This window comes from Lampetra planeri, chromosome 10 (genome assembly GCF_965212315.1).
Source record: "Lampetra planeri chromosome 10, kcLamPlan1.2.h2, whole genome shotgun sequence".
Classification (NCBI taxonomy): domain Eukaryota; kingdom Metazoa; phylum Chordata; class Hyperoartia; order Petromyzontiformes; family Petromyzontidae; genus Lampetra; species Lampetra planeri.
The window spans coordinates 758375-782774 of NC_136116.1; the positions used below are offsets into that span (position 1 = coordinate 758375).

At 51.3% G+C, this 24400-nt stretch overlaps 1 pseudogene across 1 annotated transcript in view; it reads right to left on the bottom strand.

Annotated features, from left to right (window-relative positions):
• Positions 1-24400, bottom strand: part of LOC144721120 (kalirin-like) — a 92949-nt pseudogene that overhangs the window by 21461 nt on the left and 47088 nt on the right. The window contains exons 25-35 of the transcript XR_013585841.1: positions 23236-23302; positions 22683-22792; positions 22280-22349; positions 22092-22181; positions 21693-21785; positions 21097-21208; positions 20294-20493; positions 18572-18673; positions 17174-17310; positions 16507-16609; positions 15810-16099 (exon numbers count right to left, since the gene is read on the bottom strand). The product of XR_013585841.1 is annotated as a kalirin-like (transcript). The remainder of the gene's footprint in view (positions 1-15809; positions 16100-16506; positions 16610-17173; positions 17311-18571; positions 18674-20293; positions 20494-21096; positions 21209-21692; positions 21786-22091; positions 22182-22279; positions 22350-22682; positions 22793-23235; positions 23303-24400) is intronic.

A 24400-nucleotide genomic window follows, 5' to 3' on the forward strand; every position in this document is an offset into this window, starting at 1 on the left:
TATCACCATGATAGTTAGATTTTTGTTGCTATTTCATTTATACCTGATGATGATTGCTTGTGTTGCAATCGAAACGTCGTATGCTATTATTTAATTTATTATTTTATCTTTATACGTGACTTTACCGAAAGAACTAAAGAGTAATTCCTGCAGTCACGAAAGCTCCCAATTAAGATTGAACGAGCGGAGTGCCGGGTGGCTAAAGCACAGCAAGTTGGCACAGTAGGGGACAGGTGGTGCATCGCCCAGTCATCTCAGTCAGTCGACCCGTGGCACCTGGGTCTGCCCCATGACCTCCTGCCAGCAGGTGTTCCCCACTTCACGTGGCCTCAACTTGCACATAGCCTGGCACAAGCGCCGTGGTGACGTCACCGCCACTTAGTGGCGAATGGGAGTTGTTGTGTGGGTTAGTGAGTGATTGTAAAGGTTAGTGAGCGAGTGTGTGGGTGAGTGTGTTGTTGTGACCAGTAGTGTAGTAGTTGAACACAGCATGGATGAGACAAACCAGTCAGTCTAGTAGACCAAGTTCTCAATATGCCTGGAGGAATCAATGAGTGAAGTTCACAGGAACGGTAACCACGGTAGTAGCGATAGAAAAGTCACAAGGGGACAACTGATCACCGGTGAGCGAGTGTCTTGAGTGAATCGGTGAGTGCTGGATATCAATCGCCTCAACTGCTGCTTCACTCTGAACTCCCTCCAAGTGCAGCGATGTAGGAACTATGTGCTCCCCCACTGCTGCTTTCACAACAGCAGGGGCTCCAGTTTCAGCTCGATGCGCGAGTCGCTGCGGTGCGCGGCAGGGCCAAGCCAGTCGCGGTGGCCACGTGTTACTCCGGGTTAGTTAACAGGGTTAAGTAAATAAATCCATGCAAGTCGAACCTCAACCCTACAGAGCAACTGCTATTTTAATGCAGGCTCAGGTCTGTTGCACAGGAATTTCCTTCACGAAAAACAAATGCCACTTCCAGAAGCATGCTGCTGAGTGATGTTCATTGTTTCGTTGAAGAGAAAAATTAATAATACAGTTGTGGACAAAACCTACGCGGCATTCCGACGTGTCGCAAAGCCACAGAGCCTCGAATAGCTCTGCACACGTTTCCTTATAGCAGGAGGGCTGCGTCGACAGCATCTGCTACGAACGCAGCGATTAATAAGATACCAGCACCACTCAAAACCCAAGCACAGGTATTGGCACATGAAGCGCTCCGTCGCGCGTACATTCTGCATCGGTCACCGCGGCGCGGAGAGCTGCGACGACCAAGGAACAAACGATCAAGGGGGGGAAAACCGTTCGCTTGGCAATTGTGGTGTGTCTGACTTTAGAACGTAGGGTACGCTGCCTTCTGCAAAAATATAAATAACAAGAAATAGTGAGGACCGTATCAATAATAGTTCCTGACAACGCACTTTTACGAAGTGTGAATTTACACGCTTGGTTGTTCATTTGGCAATATTTATCGTTTACGGTTTAATAGGGACACGAGTTCCTTCCAGATAGAGGTTACAGCACCACCAGCATGTGTGTGCACTGTGTGCACTGTAAGCATCTGTTATTATCAGCTAAACACCGATAAGGTGAACACAAAACACATGCAGATAAAGTGGCAGGGACACAGTACCACCGTACCGTGACACCAACCGCAACAACCACCGCACAACCACCAACCATTCCAGCGCAGCAACAACAACCACCCCACTTCACCACCGCCACACTGCTCAACCACCCCTCCGCTATAAATGTCACTCATCCCTGCCGCCTTAACCGGCAGCACCGGTCAACCGATCGATCAATTCCTTGATGTAAAATGAAGCACAACCCCGCTGCAATGTGACATCTCTTTTGTGAGTGAGACCGGGCAGCTCATGGAATGAGAGATTTACAAAATCATCAGGTGGAATGCATGGCGGTGGGGCCGGCTAGGTTTACACGGCCACGGGGATATGGCGCCACACAGTAACGAGTGATGGGGCCGTGCGAACAATGACGCGGCTCGGGTGGCCGTGGAGAGCGAATCTGTTTGGCATGAGGACTCCTGGCCAACATGCACAGCCAAGTTAAAGTGAAAACAAAGGTAAAAAGTCAAAGTGTTTTGTGCTAAAATGAACAATGGGGCGGTACTCACCTCCTGTTCACAGCTCTGGGCCAGGAGGAAATTCCTCATTACCATGACAGGGGCAAGTCTATCCATAGGACAACCACTTGCAGTTGACTCCACCACAAAGTAGTCCTCATTTTATCGACCCCTGAGGGAGGGATGATGGGCTGAGTCAACCCCTAAACAGGATTTGAACTCGTAACCTCACGACTGCGAGCCGCCCGCTTGACCGCTGGGCCACCTATTCACGTTAAAGTTCATTTATTTAGTTTAACGGGGCGACACCTCAAGAGTCCAGGACAGTCTCATTTGCAAGAGTGCCCTGGGTCACCGTCGCGACAAAAGCTGCAGTAATGCTGCGGGAAATATTACATTGCAAACTGAACCAAATTTAAAATTCATTCCAACAACAATGACCACGGGCAGCACAGTAATTTGGGACAGAGAGGTGCGCCGGCCACTCACCTGGGCGCCAGCAGCCGCAGAAGAAGCAGTGGAGCCGTGAGAGCAGCGCCCTCAGTGCCGAGCCCTGCCGGTCCTCTCCCTTCTCCATGCATTCGCTAATCCACTTACTCCAAATTGTACCCTCACAGACAGCTGCGACAATGCGAACCAAATCCGGCAGATGCGATCAAGCATCGCACTGGGTGAGGGCAGGGGGGGTTCACGTTAGCCACGGAGGGATCCTACCGGCGCCACTCTATCTCATCCGGCTGTCGTGCCGCCACCCCGACGCTTCCCGCTCCCCGCGGTGAGGCCCGACCTTCCGTTCGCCCAGCGACCTCCACTGCCACCGGTTCCTTAATCGGCATTTAGAGTGAACGCTTGTATCCAGTGCTGTGCGCGCAGTTGCCCTGCGTCTCTGATGAGTGACCCGAGCCAGCGCACTGCCTCCTCCTTCATTCCTGTGCCATCGCGCGCTCGCCCTGCCTCCACGTTGTGGTACGTTCACCTATGCAAGCCAACGTCTCTGGGCTGCCAGACATGATCAACACGCCGCCACGCCAGACGGACTGGTTCTGCCGAGTGATCAGCTGCACGCCCATGTGCTGTCATGCGTGCACATGGGGATGCGGGGGGGGACAGAGGGCGGCGATGGGAGGGGGCACTTAATCCCAGCCCACGTGCGACTCCCCTGGGTCTGGGGGGGTGGGTAGGGTAAGGGCTTGCTGGCTTCGGGTGAACGGACCGAGCCGAGACCGAATCGCTATACCGGAACCAGGAGAGCGAGCGCGGAACGGCTATAAGCGACCGGATCCAGGCAGCGCCACCTCAAATCATCCACATTGCCCTACTGATGCAGGTTCGCAGAACAGCTCTAGAATGCAGAAAAAGTGGCCCAATATACACGATGAAGTGTGCCAACTAAGGAGAACGCGACCGTGCGTGTAAGCATTTTATGGACTGCGGTGCTGCAGTCCATGAAGCACTGGCTGGGCTTCCTGTGGCTGTGCCCCCCCCCCACCCCCCTCCTGGCCCAATTGCACATGCGCGCGTGGAGTGCCATCGTGGTCTTTGTACCCGCACGCCACCAAGGGCACGAGTCACATGAGCGTAGTGGTGGCGGCAGCGCAGGACAAAGGTTGGCGGCTGGGCCGATCGTTCGACCTCGACCGTGCGCACCGTGGACAAGGGGCAGCCTCGGGTGTCCCCATCGCCGACAGCCCCGCTGGGAGCCCCCACCCCCCGCCACACACTCAAGATATCATAAACGTTATCGGCTGCGAGTGGCAAGGCCTGTCTGCCGCAATCACCCTGGGCTTTAAGCAAAGTCAAAAAGTCATAGTGAAATGGAGGGTCTTCTCCCGTTTACAGTCCTGCAGAGCCAGTGTGGAAATTCCTTATTCCTATTGTGGGAGCGAGTCTATCCCTACAACAACCACTGTTGGTACCTATTTTATCGACCATTGAGGGATGATTGGCTGAGCCAACCCCCAACCAGGTTTTGAACTCTGAACCTCCTGATTGTGAGCCGTTCGTTTATTGTCTGGTCAGGTTCATTTTTAAATCCTTTATATTAAGTTCACTTGTGCGCTTGCTTGCTTGCTTACGACCGTGCAAATCTTTCGGCCGTTTTTTAACCCACTTCCCGTGATCCAATCGAGCTGACATTTTCCACACAGACTCGTTATGCGTGACAATTAATGTTCGTGAAATTTTTTTCCCAAAATTTTACACTTTTTAGGACAAAAATATTATATTTAATTACCAACTGCTTAATGGTGCCATGCAATCATCTGACCCATAGGTGGCAGCCATCTCAAGCCAGAGGACGAGAGAACTCTAGCCGCCACGCATATAAAGGATTTATAGTGAAAATTTTTGTTTTTACGGGTTATACTTGTTAAATCCTTTATATTAAGTTTTCTTGCTTGCTTGCGTGCTTGCGTGCTTGCTTACGACCGTGCAAATCTTTCGGTCGTTTTTTAACACACTTCCCGTGATCCAATCGAGCTGACATTTTCCACACAGACTCGTTGTGCGTGACAATTAATTTTCGTGAAACATTTTTTCCTAAATTTTACACTGTTTAGGGAATTTTTTAAAAATATTTAATTACCAATTGCTTAATGCTGGCAGACAATCATCTGACCCATAGGTGGCAGCCATCTCAAGCCAGAGGACGAGAGGACTCTAGCCGCCACGCATATAAAGGATTTATAGTGAAAAACTTTGTTTTTACGGGTTAATTTTTTATTCAGTTTAACTGCAGTGTGACCAGGGTCACCAAATTAATAAAAGCAATAACATTGTATAAAGTGCATCAGTAGACTTGCACACAAAGTGGTACTAAGTTTAACCCATGCAGCAGTAAGCCGCAGGTGCTGATACGCTATAGCTCTGACCTCAATTGTTCACCCAAGTTGTGTGCAATAAGCAGACTGCCGGGTGATGCGGGCTGTCGGTATGGATGCATAGGCACTTTGAGTAGTGCAACTATGAGGTTAATCATGAAAGGGCCTCGTTTAGTATTGGGGCGCACCAGCAGGGCAGGCAGTGAGTCGGGGGAAGAAGTTGTTTCTCCGAGCCCCTGGGTGAGAGTCGATTATTCGATCATCCTCATGCCCTGAAGAAAATCGAGTCTCTTTAAAGATGCTCTTTCCAATACCCAGTAGCCACACAGTGCAGGAAAACCAAGGGCAGCAGAATAATAGTAATAATAGCAATCAAGAACAATATAAAGATGGCAAGATGTTAACTACCTCGCCTGGTATACAGGAGGCTGTGGGTTCAATCCTGAACCTGACTCCTGTATATTTGGAGTTGGCATGTTCTCCCCATGGTCGCGTGGATTTTTCTCTGGTGCCTCCTGTTTTTCCCTCCACGAGATAATAAGCCACTTTATTGAACTATCATTCGTGATAGCCACATTGTTTCTGAAAAATACCTATATAGCTCAGTGGGCCTTACCTGCTAAAATAAAAATAGCGACAAAAAAGTGTACAGCATCACTCACGCTCATTGCATCTCAAAACACTGTAGAGATTGTAATGCGCGCAGTTTTGTCACTAAGGCGCGCGGTGAACCCACGGCAGCCAGAGCCGGCGCCAACAATTACCCAAGCTCTGTGCTCTATTGCGATATTTGGCCAACATCATAAACGGGTGTTGACACACAATGATGTTGTACATGCGGCTTTTCCAGAAATGTTTATAAATCCAAAGGTTGCTCACGAAAGCATTTTAAGTAGATACATGTGAAGATTAACTTTCAGGATCATCATCTCTGTGTAACCACCTATGCGCTCGTTCAGAAATATTATTTTAGAACATTTCGCTGCTAAAAATTTCCACACAATAAGCCACTTAGTTGAGCTATCATTTGTGGCTTTGTGGCCTCTGAAAAAGAGGCATAATACAGCTCAGCGGGCCTCACGTGGTGAAATAAAAATAAGAATACAAATAGTAAGGAGTGGCCACAGACTTGTTGGCAACTACCTTTTTAACCGTGCATTACAATCTCAAAGAGCGACATGGAGTCACGGCAAAATCAAGAATTCCTTGTCCTGGAGAAGGGGAGAGACAATGACAGCCTAATCAACAGGCCCATGGTAATTAACGGAAGGGAGTGACCACAGACTTGGTGGCAACAGCTCTTTCAACCATGCGTGGAGAGGTGGAGATAACGACTTGTCGTCCACATGCTTGGGTCATAAGGCGTGAAGAGAGGGGGGTGACCCCGAGACTTGATGGCAGCTGTGTTTTACAATCCTGCAATGAAATTCCCAAAGGCTACAACAGCATCCTGGAAGTAATTACAAATGCCTATTTTTCGGGATCAGGGCAGATAGAATAATACAATTAGTAAGGTGTGTCACGTTCATTACTAGTTCAGCACACCAGTGTGTTGGGAGAGTAAACCCACAACATTTACAATTCGAGTTTGACGTTCTGCCAGTAATTACAACAGCCAGCCTCATCAGGCGATGGGAGAAATCCCCTTCCTGTTAACTCAATATTCTGGGGGGTTAAAGTCGAAAAACCAATTTGTAAACATTGACTCGGAATCCACAAACTCAGCTTCTGCATCAGACTCCGATTGCTTTGCTCATAACATAGGACTTTGTCGAGCTACTGCAGAAGGCAAGGCTTGCCAACAGGACTGTGCTCAGACGTAAACTTTGCTTTATGGAATACGAGTTTATACAACTCACTGTCTAGCGGGTGCTCTTCTGCACGCTTTGAGCTGAACGCACCCTACATTAAGTGCGTTGTTGTTGTTGACAATGCTTGGGTCTAGAGGCCCTCCCCTGCTCTTGTATTGAGCTGGTAATTGCACACAGCTTCGAACCCCACCCAATAAGTATTAACTCGCTGCTTTTGAGCAAAAATGCTCCTTGTCAAGACTCGCATGTCCAGCGCAAGGTGACCCTGGTGGGGTCACCATCAAGGGTGTGTGATGTTTAACCGAGTGTCACCAAGGAATCTCCGTGTGTGACACTGGGAGCGCGACGGCCGTCCATCAACACAGCACTGGGGGCAAGTGGCCGGGTGCAAGCGGCCGGGTGCAGCCTTAATAGGTGATTGTGGTCCTTGTGCATCAGAGAGAGAGACACTGGTGGCTCACTAAGACATCACTGGTTTACACACACAAGGTATTTCACGTAGAGGAGGCGGAGATCTGGCCTGGCTGGCAGGGCTCAGTCACATTGCGTTCATTCGTGTTGGGCAGGCGTTTTGTTTTTCTCTCCTGTATCGTGCGCTTCGTAACAAGCGTAGCGCAGAATGTTATCCTGAGATACTGGTTGATACACTGACGTTGTTCAAACACTTAGATTAAAAGTGTCTTCAGTGTTGGAGTGGCTTTTTAGGAGTCCACATGTTATGTTACCTAATTCCTTACCCGCAGTCTGTATCCTGATGGCGAGGTCTGACAATTGATACAAATGGCAAAACCTCGATAACGAGGCCACGATAATGCTTTAATTGTATTACCACAAAGCGGTCTTGGTGTTGGATCAGAGACACATAATGTTTTGGCGGTAGCCACTGTTAATGGCTTGACCAGACACGCAATATAATGATCATTGTTTATCAGTCAGTGACTTAATAACTCCAGGGTATTAAACACACACGCACACACGCACACACGCACTATACGCAACAACAGCCGCCATTCAACACTAAGTGGCCGTGAGATCACCACAGGCTCTCGTTCCAGGCGAGGTGCATTTTTTAACCATGCAAAGTGACAAAACGTGGACTGGCAAGAGGTTTAATGACTTAATGATATCAAAACAAAGACAAAGATCCTCCTTATAGCCTTAATACACTGTTGGGGAAAGTGCTGTTAGGGAGACAAAGGCGGTCGGGTATGGTGCTGGCAACCCACCCCCTGGTGTACCATGCCAGCCTTCCTAGGTGCTCGCTAACAGCACTTGCCCCAACAGTCTGTTAAGGCTATATAGAGATCTTTGTCTTTTGTCTTGCCGCTAATTAACTGCACACTTAGGGCAGGCACCTGCAAGCAACGTGTGTTTCTTCATGTGCGGTAAGTGTTACATTTGGGGCTGAAAATAACTCAGCTCTTAACACGGGAGTCAATGGGAATACGAGCATCGTTTTCGCTTAATGAGCTATTTTGGCTGATCGTATCTTGCTCGTTAAGCGAGACGCGCCTGAAATTGCTTTGGAAAAACACACGATGGGAGGGAATTACAAAGTGGTAGTGCGAGGGAAGAAGCAGAGAAAAGCATTGTGAGCTGCAGTGTTGGCGAGCGAGTGGGTGAGTATTTTCAAATGCGGCGTGCTGGTTGAACGCAGTGTGGTGAGACTGACATACTCGAGTGCTCAACACGGGTGGCAGAATCAACAGGTCAAGTGAACAGCCACAGTGCTAGGAGGCGATAGCAGAGTGAAAGAGGAGGCGGACCCTGGGAACCTCGAGCGCTCATCCAAGCAAGCTCACCCCTCCTGCAGTTCCCCCGCCCCTCCAGCCCACTCACCAGGGGGGGGGGGCGGTGTCAGGGCTGGCACAGGTCCACGAGCGCCACCACACGGCCCCCCCCCGCCCCCCCTAATCTCTCCTCCTGCACCGGGCGCTCCATCTCGCCCATCCACGAGGCAGGCAACACGCTGCCGCCGCTCAGATAGGGTGACGGCTCTGCCCAGCAGGGACCAGATCCTCGTAAGAGTGAGAGCTCGTGCTATTTTATTTATTCATTGCCATTATTCTTGTTTACAGAAGAAAGCCTCACTGAGTCTCGTGACTCTTTTTTCAGGAGGGTCCTGCCAAGTCTTCTACGTTGGGGGCAATGATTGCTCTGAATAATTTGAGTAAGAGGCAGGTAATAAAAAAAAACATTATGATCCGCAACACTGACACACAATGGTCCTAAATATTGCGATGGACGTCATGGGATGTTGAACGTCCACTGTGAAACAGAGGGCACGTGTTTTTACAGTTAATGTACCTGCAGTATTAATCACGCACGGCTGCTCGATTCGAACCATAAACAACTGCAACAAATGGCGAGCGCGCTAACTCTGGGCCATGTCACCGCTCCGGACAAAGAGTTGACAGACAATGCCTTCGTAGAGTCCCCTGCATAACCACACTATGGGCATTACACGGTCACAAACTCCTCTGCAGATGAAGATGGTGACCTTTAGGCTCGGGTAAGTATTTTCCCTGCTGAAGTGCAGAATATACAACTTGTTAAACCTCTACACTGTAGGTCGAAGCAGCCACCACCACACTGCAGATAACAGCAACCATCACCACACTGCAGGTCACAGCAACCACCACAACACTACAGGTCACAACAACCACAGCAACACTGCAGGTCACAACAACTACCACAACACTGCAGGTCACAACAACCACCACCATCACACTGCAGGTCACAACAACCACCACAATACTGCAGGTCACAACAACCACCACCACACTGCAGGTCACAACAACCACCACCACACTGCAGGTCACAACAACCACCACAACACTGCAGGTCACAACAACCACCACAACACTGCAGGTCACAACAACCACCACAACACTACAGGTCACAGCAACCACCACAACACTGCAGGTCACAGCAACCACCACAACACTGCAGGTCACAAAAACCACCACAACACTGCAGGTCACAGCAACCACCACAACACTGCCGGTCACAACAACCACCACCACACTGCAGGTCACAACAACCACCACCACACTGCAGGTCACAGCAACCACCACAACACTGCAGGTCACAACAACCACCACCACACTGCAGGTCACAATAACCACCACCACCACACTGCAGGTCACAACAACCACCACCACACTGCAGGTCACAACAACCACCACCACACTGCAGGTCACAACAACCACTACCACACTGCAGGTCACAACAACCACCACCACACTGCAGGTCACAACAACCACCACCACACTGCAGGTCACAACAACCACCACAACACTGCAGGTCACAGCCACCACCACCACACTGCAGGTCACAACAACCACCACCACCACACTGCAGGTCACAACAACCACCACAACACTGCAGGTCACAGCCACCACCACAACACTGCAGGTCACAGCCACCACCACAACACTGCAGGTCACAACAACCACCACCACCACACTGCAGGTCACAACAACCACCACAACACTACAGGTCACAACAACCACCACAAAACTGCAGGTCACAACAACCACCACAACATTACAGGTCACAGCAACCACCACAACACTGCAGGTCACAACAACCACCACCACACTGCAGGTCACAACAACCACCACCACACTGCAGGTCACAACAACCACCACCACCACCACACTGCAGGTCACAACAACCACCACAACACTGCAGGTCACAGCCACCACCACACTGCAGGTCACAACAACCACCACAACACTGCAGGTCACAGCCACCACCACACTGCAGGTCACAACAACCACCACAACACTGCAGGTCACAACAACCACCACAACACTGCAGGTCACAGCCACCACCACACTGCAGGTCACAACAACCACCACAACACTGCAGGTCACAGCAACCACCACAACACTGCAGGTCACAACAACCACCACAACACTGCAGGTCACAACAACCACCACAACACTGCAGGTCACAGTCACCACCACAACACTGCAGGTCACAACAACCACCACCACACTGCAGGTCACAGCCACCACAACACTGCAGGTCACAACAACCACCACAACACTGCAGGTCACAGCAACCACCACAACACTGCAGGTCACAGCCACCACCACACTGCAGGTCACAACAACCACCACAACACTGCAGGTCACAGCAACCACCACAACACTGCAGGTCACAGCAACCACCACCACACTGCAGGTCACAGCAACCACCACCACACTGCAGGTCACAGCCACCACCACACTACAGGTCACAACAACCACCACAACACTGCAGGTCACAACAACCACCACAACACTGCAGGTCACAGCAACCACCACAACACTGCAGGTCACAGCAGCCACCACCACACTGCAGGTCACAGCAACCACCACCACACTGCAGGTCACATACAACCACCACCACACTGCAGGTCACAACAACCACCACCACCACCACCACCACACTGCAGGTCACAGCCACCACCACGACACTGCAGGTCACAGCCACCACCACAACAATGCAGGTCACAACAACCACCACAACACTGCAGGTCACAACAACCACCACCACCACCACACTGCAGGTCACAGCCACCACCACAACACTGCAGGTCACAGCCACCACCACCACCACACTGCAGGTCACAGCCAACACCACAACACTGCAGGTCACAACAACCACCACAACACTGCAGGTCACAACAACCACCACAACACTACAGGTCACAGCAACCACCACAACACTGCAGGTCACAGCCAACACCACAACACTGCAGGTCACAGCCAACACCACAACACTGCAGGTCACAACAACCACCACAACACTGCAGGTCACAGCCAACACCACAACACTGCAGGTCACAACAACCACCACAACACTGCAGGTCACAACAACCACCACAACACTGCAGGTCACAGCCACCACCACAACACTGCAGGTCACAACAACCACCACAACACTGCAGGTCACAACAACCACCACAACACTGCAGGTCACAACAACCACCACAACACTGCAGGTCACAGCCAACACCACAACACTGCAGGTCACAGCAACCACCACAACACTGCAGGTCACAACAACCACCACAACACTGCAGGTCACAGCCACCACCACCACACTACAGGTCACAACAACCACCACCACACTGCAGGTCACAGCCACCACCACAACACTGCAGGTCACAACAACCACCACAACACTGCAGGTCACAGCCACCACCACCACACTACAGGTCACAACAACCACCACAACACTGCAGGTCACAGCCACCACCACCACACTACAGGTCACAACAACCACCACAACACTGCAGGTCACAACAACCACCACCACACTGCAGGTCACAGCCACCACCACAACACTGCAGGTCACAACAACCACCACACTGCAGGTCACAGCCACCACCACCACACTGCAGGTCACAACCACCACCACAACACTGCAGGTCACAACAACCACCACAACACTGCAGGTCACAACAACCACCACAACACTACAGGTGACGACACTTCTCTCTCTGCTTCCTCTCTCGAACCGCTCCACTCTAGAATTCCCTGTCAATGTTTCTTTACCAAGTTTCCATAATACCCTGACTCAATTTATGATACGTGTTAATATTACAACTGTATATGTGTTATTAATCATTTTTGTGCACCGTTTTCGATGTCTTCTTTAACGTGGTTGCTTTTCATCTGATTTATTGTAGTACTCAAGTTTTCATGTTGTTGCTTTTCTCATTTTGGTGACCCTAGCTCCCTCTAGGAAAATGAGAATCTCTTATGGTCTCTCGAATTCTCACCTGGACAAACAAAATCAACTGAAACGTGTTAAGAGACAGCAATTGCTCTCCTTGTTTACAAACAAATGTGGTTTGTAACAAGACACGCAGGTGTGCAGCAGGGGTGGAAGATGGCAGCCTTCACGCGGCCCACGCTGTTAAGTGAGTACTCATGACGAATGCCATCAAAGTGGCGACTGAACATCGATCTCCTCGTCTCCAGAACAACAACACGAGCCACGCCAATGGCCCCTCTTCAGGGCCAAACAATACGCGCCAGATAGGTCCTGGGACAAGGAGCCTCCAAACGAACATTGAGAGACTCTCCCGGCAAAGTGCGAGTATCTCTTGAACATAATGAAAACGTGTAACATTGATGTGCTGACACTCCAAAAGATCCACGTCTTGGATGTCCTACATGGCAGTTCCTATCACATCCCAGGATACCTCACGACGAGCCATTACCACCAGAAATATGGCTTGGCCATATATGTGAAGAACACATCAAAGAGTTCTACGCCTTCTCACCAATTAAAAAAGAAGCCACCTACACCACCAGAATGAAGATAGGGGGACTGCAATGTGTAAAAGCCAATTATAAAAAATGGCTAAAAGGCAGTGCACCCAAGTGCACCAATCCTAGCCCTATACGTTGGTGACTTTAACAGCCACCATACTATATTGGGCTATGCAGTAGATCAGGCTGACGGCGAAGACCTCACTGACTAGATGCCTGCCGAAGATCTGCACTTGGTTTTCTATCCCATGCACTCTGCTCACTGGCAACGTGATTACAACCCAGCACTCACCATCGTTTCCAAATATCAAAGTGGGAGCACACTTCACTCATACTCCCAAGCTTCCCCAAAAGTCAACAGAGACCTATCATCACCCACATCGGCATCGAAATCCCCGCGATTGTGTCAAAACGATTATCAATATGGAACCTGGCCAAAGCTGACTGGGACCACGACAAGGAGGTCATAGAAAGAGTGGCGAGTAGAATTGCCGTGACACCGGAATGTTATCACCGTTTTGTTGGCCTCCTTACTGCAGCTGCTAAGAAGAGCATTCCCCGAGGCTTCCGGAAAAAATCCACTACCTGCTAGACAAAAGAGACTCAGGACCTGCTCCGACAGTACAACCAGTCGGGCAGCCCACAGGTTGTTAGAGTCTTTAGACTCAGCCAGACGTCAGCGGTGAATTGAGTGCGTTGAAGGCCCTGGACTTCACAAACTCCAGCCGCCGTGCCTGGGCCCTACTACGACATCTGGGTACTGCTAACCCAACAGAATACCGGACCGCAAGAGTCCTGCCCAACTCTATAGCCTCCAAACTAGTGAAGAACACAAAAGGACCACTCGATATGAACATCAAGCGAGAGATCTATCGCAAATTACACCAGATATTGGCCTCAATTTCTTCACAAGACCCCACTGCCATCAGCAGAGGAAGTGAGGGAAGGGTCTGGCTGAAATGAAGAAAGGTAAGGCTGCTGGCAGACATGGTATCCCCCCAGAATTCCTCTATCACTACAGTCCTCATGGACACCCGATGGCTAGCAAACCTGTACACCAAAACCATGAAAACCAGATGCATCTCAATAGCATGGCAGGAGGCAATGGTCATTGCAAAACCCAAACCGGGCAAGCCAACCAATAACGCGGGAAGCTATAGGCCGATATCACTCCTGTGCACGACCTAGAAACTCGTGGAATCCATCATCCTCTGGAGAATTATCCCCCTTGTCGAGTCAGTGATCCCTGAAGAACAAGCAGGATTCCGGCCTGGACGTAGCTCCTGTGACCAAGTTTTGGCGATGCACAATAAGGTCGGATTTAAGAAGAAATCCAAGACTGGTGCAGTCTTTGTGGACTTGTCATCGGCCTATGGCACAGTCTGGATCAAGGGCTTGATGTTGAAGCTCGCAAGGACCATTCCTTGCCTCAAACAATATGCCTAATATGGAAAATGCTGAGCAATAGGCGACTGCATGTCTATGTAGGTGACAAAGCCAGCTCACTCCGGTTCCTCAACTGTGGATTACCACAAGATTCGGTACCCGCGCCAATGCTCTTCAATGTCTCTATGAGAGAAATTGCCACCAACCGGGTCACATCAATTTGTTAATGCGGATTACCTTGCCCTGGCAAGCCAAGCACCCACTTTAAATGACATGGAATCTACTCTGAACCAAACACCATGGGGGAATATTTTTGGAAATGGGAGGCTGAAGCAAAGCAAAGTCCCCACAAAATAACAGTCACTGCATTACGTCTTGATAATAGGAGCACCAAGCACACTCTAAAAGTTACTGACCTTCTGCGGCAACACTGTGCGACACGACCCCACTTCAAACTAACTTGGAGTGAAGCTGGACCATACGCGAACCTTCCATGACCACCTTAAAAAGGTAGCTGCCAAGACCAAAACACGGGTCAACCTGGTCCAGAAACTCGCAAGCACAAACTGGGGAGCATCAGCATAAGTGCTACGAACATTAACGATGTCCCTTGTGTACTCTGTAGCCGAGTACTGTGCACCGGTATGGACCAGAAGTAGCCACACTCGACTTGTTGATGTCCAACTAAACACTGCAATGCCATGTACCACTGGAAGCCTCAAGTCAACCCCAACACCGTGGGCTGTCCGTGCTATCACACATCTCTCCCCCACCCATCCATCACAATGCTGCAACACTCCAGGAAGTCCTGCAAATCGAAGAAAACAGTCGCCTTCCCATTCATCAGGACCTCAATAACCATGCGCTTAACCTTCAACAATGCGAATTCAACCCCAATGAAGCTTGGATAGATAATTGGAGTTCAAAAGAATTCACAAGCAAACACCTTGTGAAAGAACCAACGCAGACAATCCTTGGATTTGATATTCTACAAAGCTCATGGTCCACCCTAAACCTGATGCACCAATGGAAAATTAAAAACTCTCCGGTGTACGACTGTGGTCATCCAGAACAGACCATACAACAACATATAATGACGCAATGCCCGAACCACAAATATGAAGGAGACATAACACAGTGATACACTACTCCGCTGCTCCTGATGTGGTTGTCTGGCTTGACCACCAGCCGCACGACAACAAGAAGGTGTGCAGCATTGCATGTAGAAAAGCACTCAGCCTTAACCAAACCAACAGCTAAAAAGAACGGAACGTGCCTACTTTGTCATTTACAAACTCAAAAAGATGAGAAAATGTGTTCTAGATAAGGCCACAAAATGTGGCCTGGAGAAGGCCACTTTTTTGCGTGCAAACAATGTACACCTTTTGTGCGTTTGCAGCCTGCATTAATATGCCCATCGGGATGGGCGAGTTCGTCATTTACACATTTGAGATAAACATGGTTTCTATCGGCGGGAACCCACCGCCCTTGCCGGAGGAGGAGAGGCCGTCCATGTCGAGGCTGCTACGCGAGGGTGGCAGGCTCAGCGCGGCGCAGGGCACGAGGCCCTCGGATGACGTGCTGCCCTCGCCGGCACGCACCAGGCACCAGTCTGCACGTTCGCGTCCTCGTTCCAGCACCTCCACCACCTGGCCCTTGCGCAGGCTCAGCTCCCCCGAGCTGGCCGCAGAGAAGTCCTGCGATGCCACCGTCATCTCGCAGCCACCCGACAGCTGGCAGGGGGACAGCAGGTAAACGGATGTGCGTCAAATACAGCTGCAAGTGAAGTTACCGGACAGAATCGACAGGGCTCCGGCTTCGCGAGGCTTGCGTGAATGTGTGTGCACACGTACGCATGTGTGAGTGCAGCTAGTTCATGTGTGGTGTTGGTGGTTGGTGAGTGCTGTGAAAGGTTTGAAGGGTGCGAGTGGTTGTTGACTGGAGCAGTCTGGGGTGGTGTGTCATGCTGCGTGTGGGTGGCTGGTGAGTGATGTGGTTGGTGAGTAGTTGGTGAGTGTCGGTGACTGGTTAGTGATGTGGATGGTGGAGGTGGTTGGCGAGTGGTTGATGAGTGGTGGGTTGGTGTTGCGTGTGTTTGGCCGGTAAAAGCGGCGGTGATTTGTCGATGAGGCAGTAGTACCCGGTCGCTGTCCACGGTGAGCTGGGAGTTGCGGGACGTGAGAGAGGCGGTGTCTGGCTGGCTGCTGCTCTCTCCGAGGCTGTCTGCGTCCTCTCCACCTTCCCTGCACCCAGCACAGAGAAAATCGCATCACACAGAGCACAGGGAGCACAGCACCGAGCCCGGCACAGCACTCGCAGCAGGTGCAGCATGCTCAGTGAGCACAGCATGTGCAGCACGTGCAGCATGTACAGCCTGTACAGCACGTGTAGCCTTGGCTGCAAGTGCAGCCTGTGCCACATGTGCAGCATGTGCAGCTGGTGCAGCTGCTGCTGTTGCCACTGTACAATCTGCGGCTACTGCTGTCCATCCTGCTGCTTTTGGTGTTGCTGTGTTTGCTGCTGCTGCTGCACCACCCGCCCGGCCTCCAGCAAGCGGTTGGTACAGAATGGCAATCTGTGAGCATCACAGCATCTGTACTCACCGGTAAACATTCACCATCACGTTACATTCCCACTCCTAATTCACCATTTCCCTTTGTGGACAACGGAGACCAGGTGGAAGGAGGGCTTACGAAATGCCCTGCAACCAGGTCACGCGTGCAGTTGCACTCGAAGAGAGTCGAGTGACTGTTAACCAAGGCTGTGTAAACCTCAAATCTAAATACAACCGTTGCACATCGCCTCACCTGGAGCGGTGCTTGGCCCCAGGAGTACGTGGCACCTGGATGGGCTCTTTGAGCGGCCCCTTCAGGTGCAACGTGCGTTCCTGGATCGCCTCGTGGATGCGCTTCACCCACTCCTGCTTCGTGTCCAGATTGGACGCCTGTACGCGCACGCAACCAATTAGCTTCGCACAACACCACTGCCACCACCGCCACCACCCATCTACCGCACAACGGCGGTGACACGGCACAGCGGTGTCGTGCTCGCCGCTTGTTGCAGAGGTTGTGGTTTAAATCTGGAGGGCTGCCCTCGTTGACAAGTGCGGCCTGTGTAATAACCGTAGAATACGACGAGCCATCTGCTTCACAGTGGACGTTAAAGATCGAGTGAAACACAGAAATCGTAGCTCCTTACTGTCAAAACTTCGCAGGATCCTCCTGAAAAAAGATGATCTTGAAAGTCCATGAGGCTTTAGTCGCAACCTTACCCTCGTAAAAGTTGCTATTTCCACACGACAGAGGAAGGCTACAACCCCAGCCGCCACCACCACTACCAGCGCATAACCTTCACGTAACCACCACACAACCGCCATCAGTAGAGCGGCTTGCAATTTTGGTGAAGGATTTACTCAGCCAATCACTCCTCAGGGATAGATAAAACGAGTACCACTTTGTGGGGAAGTGAACAGTGCTTGTCCTATGGATAGGCTCACTGCCGCCATGGAAATATGTGTAATAATCCTTCTTGAGACGGCTTCGGAATCAGTCCTTTTTATTTCCACTTCCACAATTACACTTTACTCACACACTCTCCGTTGCTGGCAGACAACGGAGAGAGGGCAGACTTCACACCAAGTCCCCACCGTGCACGTGGCACCCAGAGCCCCCGTACGCGCGTGACCCTGCTCTTGTCGTTCCCCAGTCTGCTCTCGATCATTCCCTCTCTCTCTTAATCCCTTCGTCACGTGGTACCCCCCAGCCAATCCTCCATGGACAGCCTTGACCGTTCCCGATGGTTCCCTGTCAATCCCGGGACCACGCCTCTGATCCGGCTCCCCATTAGCTGGGGCCCCGAATGGCCAGGCCAATCACCCCTGCTGACCTGCCGTGATCACGCCGGGGCCATGCTCCCTGTCTCAACCCTTATTGGCTACAAAGCGGGACCGGCAAGCCAATCCCCACGTGAACCCTCTATGGCTGTTATTACATATGGAATATCCACTGGTCCAGGGCAGTAAACGGGAGATGAGCACTGCTCATTTTGAGCAAAAACTTGGACGTGATTTGATTGAACAGAGTAATGGCTGCGAGTGTTGCTACACGACACAAAAATAACCACCACACAACGAACGTCACAAACCCACCCCCACCGCCACTTTCGTGACTCCACACAAGCGGTGGTTTGGCCGCCAGGGAACTCACCCGCATGACGAGGCGGTTGTCTGACGTCGGGGTGCGGCCGACCCACAGCGCGAACTTACAGGGGTCCCCCTCCACGTGCTCCGACACCCCCAACTCTGACGTCTGTGGGGGGGCGAGGAGAAGGATGGAGGAAGGGAGGAGGGTGGGGGGAGGAGGGAGGAAGGGGGGAGGGGGAGCCACAAACGCGCACGCTTTATTCAGTGCAATATTCACCCGGATAATCCCTTGAGATGGAACGCCTCGCTTGCAAGGGTGTGCAGGGTGTCGGCTGACACACAGCAAACACGAATTGACACTCGTACAAACATACACAGGTATACACTCATACACCCCCGCACCTCCGATTAGGATGGTGGTGCAAAAGAAGTTCAACACACACACACAAAGTTCCCTTATATCCTTAACAGACTGTTGGGGCAAGTGCTACTAGTGAGCAGCTGAGAAGGCACCACGCCCGGCCACCTTTGTCTCCCCTGTGGTGATGTTTACACACCGCACCAGGTACTCATTTGAGGTTGAGTCGACCTAGGGGAGGTCCAGGACCAGCTCTGGTGTTGCCCTTGAGCGGGAATCGAACTTGGGTCGTCGCGTTCGCAACACCACAGTCAACCCCACAACACTATACACCAGTTTATACATCACTTACCACTGGCTGAGTTCACACTCATACATATGTTGTGGAGTAGCCTCATGGAGTCATGGGATAGTGGGATGACATCATGTGACGGGTATTGTAAGGGGGTACACTTAAGGGGGACCCCGTGACGTAAGGGGGGTCGTTGTGGGAGCCCGGGCTGTGAAGCGGCTAAGAGAGGTCTCTCTCGCTCGTGAACGGACGGAGTTGACTGAACCCCCGTCCCGGGTTTCGACGAGTGGGAGAGCCGTCGAGATAGCCGAGGGTAATGCTCGAGGAAGTCCGTGAGAGCCGGCTAGGGAGAAGTGGGGTGCTGCTCTCGCTCGGTCGGGCGGTGATGGCTCAACCCCTGTCCCGACTCGGGTGGGAAAGCCCAAGGGAATAGCCGAGGCTAGGGACAAGAGTAGAGCCGAGGTCCAAGGGAAGGGCCGAGTGTAGTGTGCACCTACCACTGGTGTGAGTTAGTGTGATTATTAACAGTGTTAATAAACCGGCATAAGCCCGTTCAAGAAACTCCGAGTCCGCATGGTTCTACACCTCAACACATACACACATAAACACTCACACATACTTAAAAAACATGTTGAAATGCATACAGCTATTTTAAATCTAGAAATTATGCAGTTTGCATACATACAATGAATACAGAATTAAGTGGTACACATGGCTGGTTTGTATAGAATGCACTCGCTCTGTGATGGTTGCAGACGTTGAGTAGTGAGCGAGTTTTAATCACAGAATTAAATCAGCTGGGACTGGCGGCACGAGTTGGTGGGTCTGGGAGATGGTTCCATGCTGAAGCAGCTCTGAGCGAGGGTGTGCCTGTGCGGGTTTGATCTCTAGGGACGGTTAAACTGTTGTGCCTGTGGGACCGTAGAGCATTGTCTTTCTTGAGTAAAATGAGAGGTGTTGAGTTAAGAGTGGGGGGGGGGGGAATTAGATGCAGATGTCTGTAGATAACGGACGCCCACACATCACGGAGGTAAGGGACCCCTCCGATTAGCAAGGTTGGCTACGCGGTGCGAAACAAGTTCAACATACATACATACAAGTAAGCGGCACGAATCAGAGAGGGGTGCGTCACCCACAGGAATCTTGTGCTTGTAGAGGTACTTGCTCCTGCCCGAGGAGTCCTTCTGCTCCTTGCTGAAGAGCAGGGCCATGTCGAAAAGGAAGAGGTGCCTCTCCCGGACCTTGCGCAGCAGAGAACGCGAGTCCCACACCTGGAACGTCTCCTGCAGCAGCAGCTCCCCCTGAGCGGCCACACTCTCATCCAGACCCGTGCACACTCCGCCCACACGAGCAGGCACACCGATATTAGACACAAAGACCACTTGTCGCCTCGGTAGACTGTTGGGGGCAAGTGCTGTTCGTGAGCACCTATGAAAGTCCAACAGAACACGAGGGGGTTGTGCGACCAGAACCACGCCTGGCCTGCCTTTGTCTCCCCAGTGCGGATGTTTACACACCGCGCCAGGCACTCATTTAAGGCAGAGTCGACCTAGGGGAGGCTCACGACTGGTTCAGATATATGGCACTAATGTTGGTCGTGAGCAGGAATCGAACTGGAGTCGCCGAGTTTGTAGTGCAGTGCGCTAACCCACTGCACCACCGCTCCCCCCACGAAGATACAATAACACACATTCACACACATTCCCATCCAGGCACCAAAATTACAAAAGCGATAACACACAATACAGCATGATCATGAAGCAAGCAGACATCAGAGCAAAAATAACAAAACAGAAATCAGTGCAAAAACAACAAAATAGATTGAAAGCGGTGCACAAATATAAACAATATCACAAGAAACAAATGTCCTGGAACAAAAGTTGGCTTGAACAAATGACTAAAAAATAAAAAGGGTAAGTCCACTGACTCTGCGGCCTACCTTCCAACATGCTGAGATGCATGGCGTCATTGGCTTTCTTTGGGACGCTCAGCATCACCTCGAGGCCCTCCTTGATCTCGCCCGTGCCCTCCTCACAGCACGTCAGCAGCTCCTGGTGGGGACAGGCACGCACGCGCCTGCAGTGAGAACACGGAGGTGCCTCCACTCCACGTGCACGCGCATCTGCGTCTGCGCGTGGAAGCAATTTCAAGTCAGTCAGCGCATAACACCGGGGTCTTTCCCGTCACCTCATGGCGGCGAGCCTTCCACTCTTCATGTGATAACTTAAAAGTACACCTACCTGGCGCAAGCCCTGGGGTGATGTCAATGCTGATTCGTGGCTAATGGCTGCTGCTGCTGCTGCTGCTGTTGTGTGCGTGCGTAAATAAGCAATCGTGTGGGGAGCGTCGGTGTAGAGGTTAGCGCATGGTGCTATGAACGCAGCAACCCGAGTTCGATTCCACGCTCACAGCTAACATCGGTGATGAAATATGAACGTATTTCCTAGTAGCTGTTTCAGTGTGTAAAACATCAGCACTGGGGAGACACAGTCGCCTGTCTTTGTCTGCACGCGTGTGAGGCCATGTGGGCTGCACCTTCAGCAACAGCTGGTACTTGGTGATGCGCTGCACGGGCTTGATGAGCTGCGAGGAGATGGAGTTTGCAAGACTGTGCTTCTGCTGGATCTCCTGCGCACACGGGGGGAGAGCGCCACCGGGACGTCATTTGGAAAAGGTAGGCCTTTGTGCATGCCAGGGTCACAAACCAAATGCAAACATTTTTGAAAAATTACACCAAAAACTACTTGAACACGCAGCAACTGTTGGCTTCAACTATGATACCCTCCCGAAAAACAGTCGTATGATTCATGGGTAAACAATCAAAGTAATAACCTTTTGTATTAGCGGACTAGAGCTTTGCTCCGACGCACGCAGAAGCAACCGAGCTTTCTGCTCCGTCACTTCCTAAATTCAACAAACTACAGGAACCCTCACATCAAAGAAGGTGCCCCCGTGCTCCAAGATGAGCTGGCTTGAGTCGGGCTTGTTCTTGCAGTAAGCCACATACATCTGGAACCTGTCCGCCTGCGCGTGAGAGAGGGAAGGGAGAGCGGCGCGTGAGAAGGTGTCGAGAAGCAGGCGTGCTGCAGGCGATAAGAGAGAGGAGGAGAGCGCAGCCTCACCCAGGTGACGAAGCAGTGGCCTACGTCCTCCGGCAGCTGCTCGTACTTCTCCAGCTCTTTCAGGAAAATGCTGCGGGGAGGGGAGCGACACGACCCCGTCACCCTCAGCGTGACGCGCGCCTGCCAGCGTTCCATTTCTTTACAAGACACACGCATGGCGCCCTCGACAAAAAGAGCACCGCTCTGCTTAGGAGGTCAACAGTAGTTGTCCGACGGAGAGATTCTCCCTCGCTAAAGGAATAATGGGAATGTGTGTGTGTAAGTTGAACTTCTTTTGTACGTAGCCAACCGTGCTAATGAAGCAGTTCTAATCATGTGGAATGTTGAGTTTCCACCGCTGGCTCTGCAGGGCTGTAAAGAGGCCTCCAAACACAGAGGGAGGTGTGGGAGAGGGGGGACGAACTTGTTGTGGAAGTCGTAGATGTCGCGGATGTTGCCGAACACGAGCTGCTCCTTGTTGACGATTCCCGGTGGAATCTCCTCGATGCCGCTCGTCATCTCCCACAGGTACGTCTGCACCACCACGCAGCGCCATCACAACACAGTGCTACCACCACCATATCACAACACAGTGCTACCACCACCATATCACAACACACTGCTGCCACCACTGCCACCTCACAACACACTACCACCACTACCTCGAAACACCATCACACCACACTACCACTACCACCTCACAACACACTACCACCACTACCACCTCGCAACACACTACTACCTCGCAACACCATCACAACACACTATCACCACTGCTACCTCAGAACACACTAACACCACCACCACCACCACCACGCACTGCTTTCATGATGCAACGCAGTTCCTCTCAAGACTGTGCTGAACGCTCCAAACGAGAGTAACGCTCACGAAAGCTTCACAGTGAGGACACCTAATAGTGAACGAGGGAAGCGCAGGTGAAACGGGCAACCGCGTGCGGTGGACGCTGTGGGCAGCACCTCGATGCACTGGTGAAGGTCTCGCACGTAGGCCTTCTCCGTCTGCAGCAGCTCCGCCATGATGAACCTAAAGGCAACGCCGGCAGCCACCACCACATCAGCATCAGCAGATTGGATCGTGAAGACAACATGTCAGATAATGCGCCAATTATTGACTTCCTTCTAATCAGTTCTTGGACCTGTCTGGTGGAGAAATTGCTGATGGAAGCCACTGCTGTCATGTCCAAGATTCACTCGAGTAACTCACTCTCTGACGGCCAGTCTCCTCCTTATCACTCTTCTATAGCTACTACCATGGTTACTATTTCTGTGAACTTCACTCATGATGAGGAATCGGTCTATCAGACGGACTGCTTCGTCTCATCCACACTGTTTAACCGCCACAATGCAGGTCACAACAACCCACTCATTTACACACTCATCCACTCATCCGCCACACTGCAGGTTACAACAACCCACTCATTTACACACTCATCCACTCATCCGCCACAATGCAGGTCACAACAACCCACTCATTTACACACTCATCCACTCATCCGCCACAATGCAGGTCACAACAACCCACTCATTTACACACTCATCCACTCATCCACCACAATGCAGGTTACAACAACCCACTCATTTACACACTCATCCACTCATCCGCCACAATGCAGGTCACAACAACCCACTCATTTACACACTCATCCAATCATCCCCACCACAATGCAGGTTACAACAACCCACTCATTTACACACTCATCCACTCATCCGCCACACTGCAGGTCACAACAACCCACTCATTTACACACTCATGCACTCATCCACCACACTGCAGGTCACAACAACCCACTCATTTACACACTCATCCACTCATCCGCCACAATGCAGGTTACAACAACCCACTCATTTACACACTCATCCACTCATCCGCCACAATGCAGGTCACAACAACCCACTCATTTACACACTCATCCAATCATCCACCACAATGCAGGTTACAACAACCCACTCATTTACACACTCATCCACTCATCCGCCACAATGCAGGTTACAACAACCCACTCATTTACACACTCATCCACTCATCCACCACAATGCAGGTCACAACAACCCACTCATTTACACACTCATCCACTCATCCACCACAATGCAGGTCACAACAACCCACTCATTTACACACTCA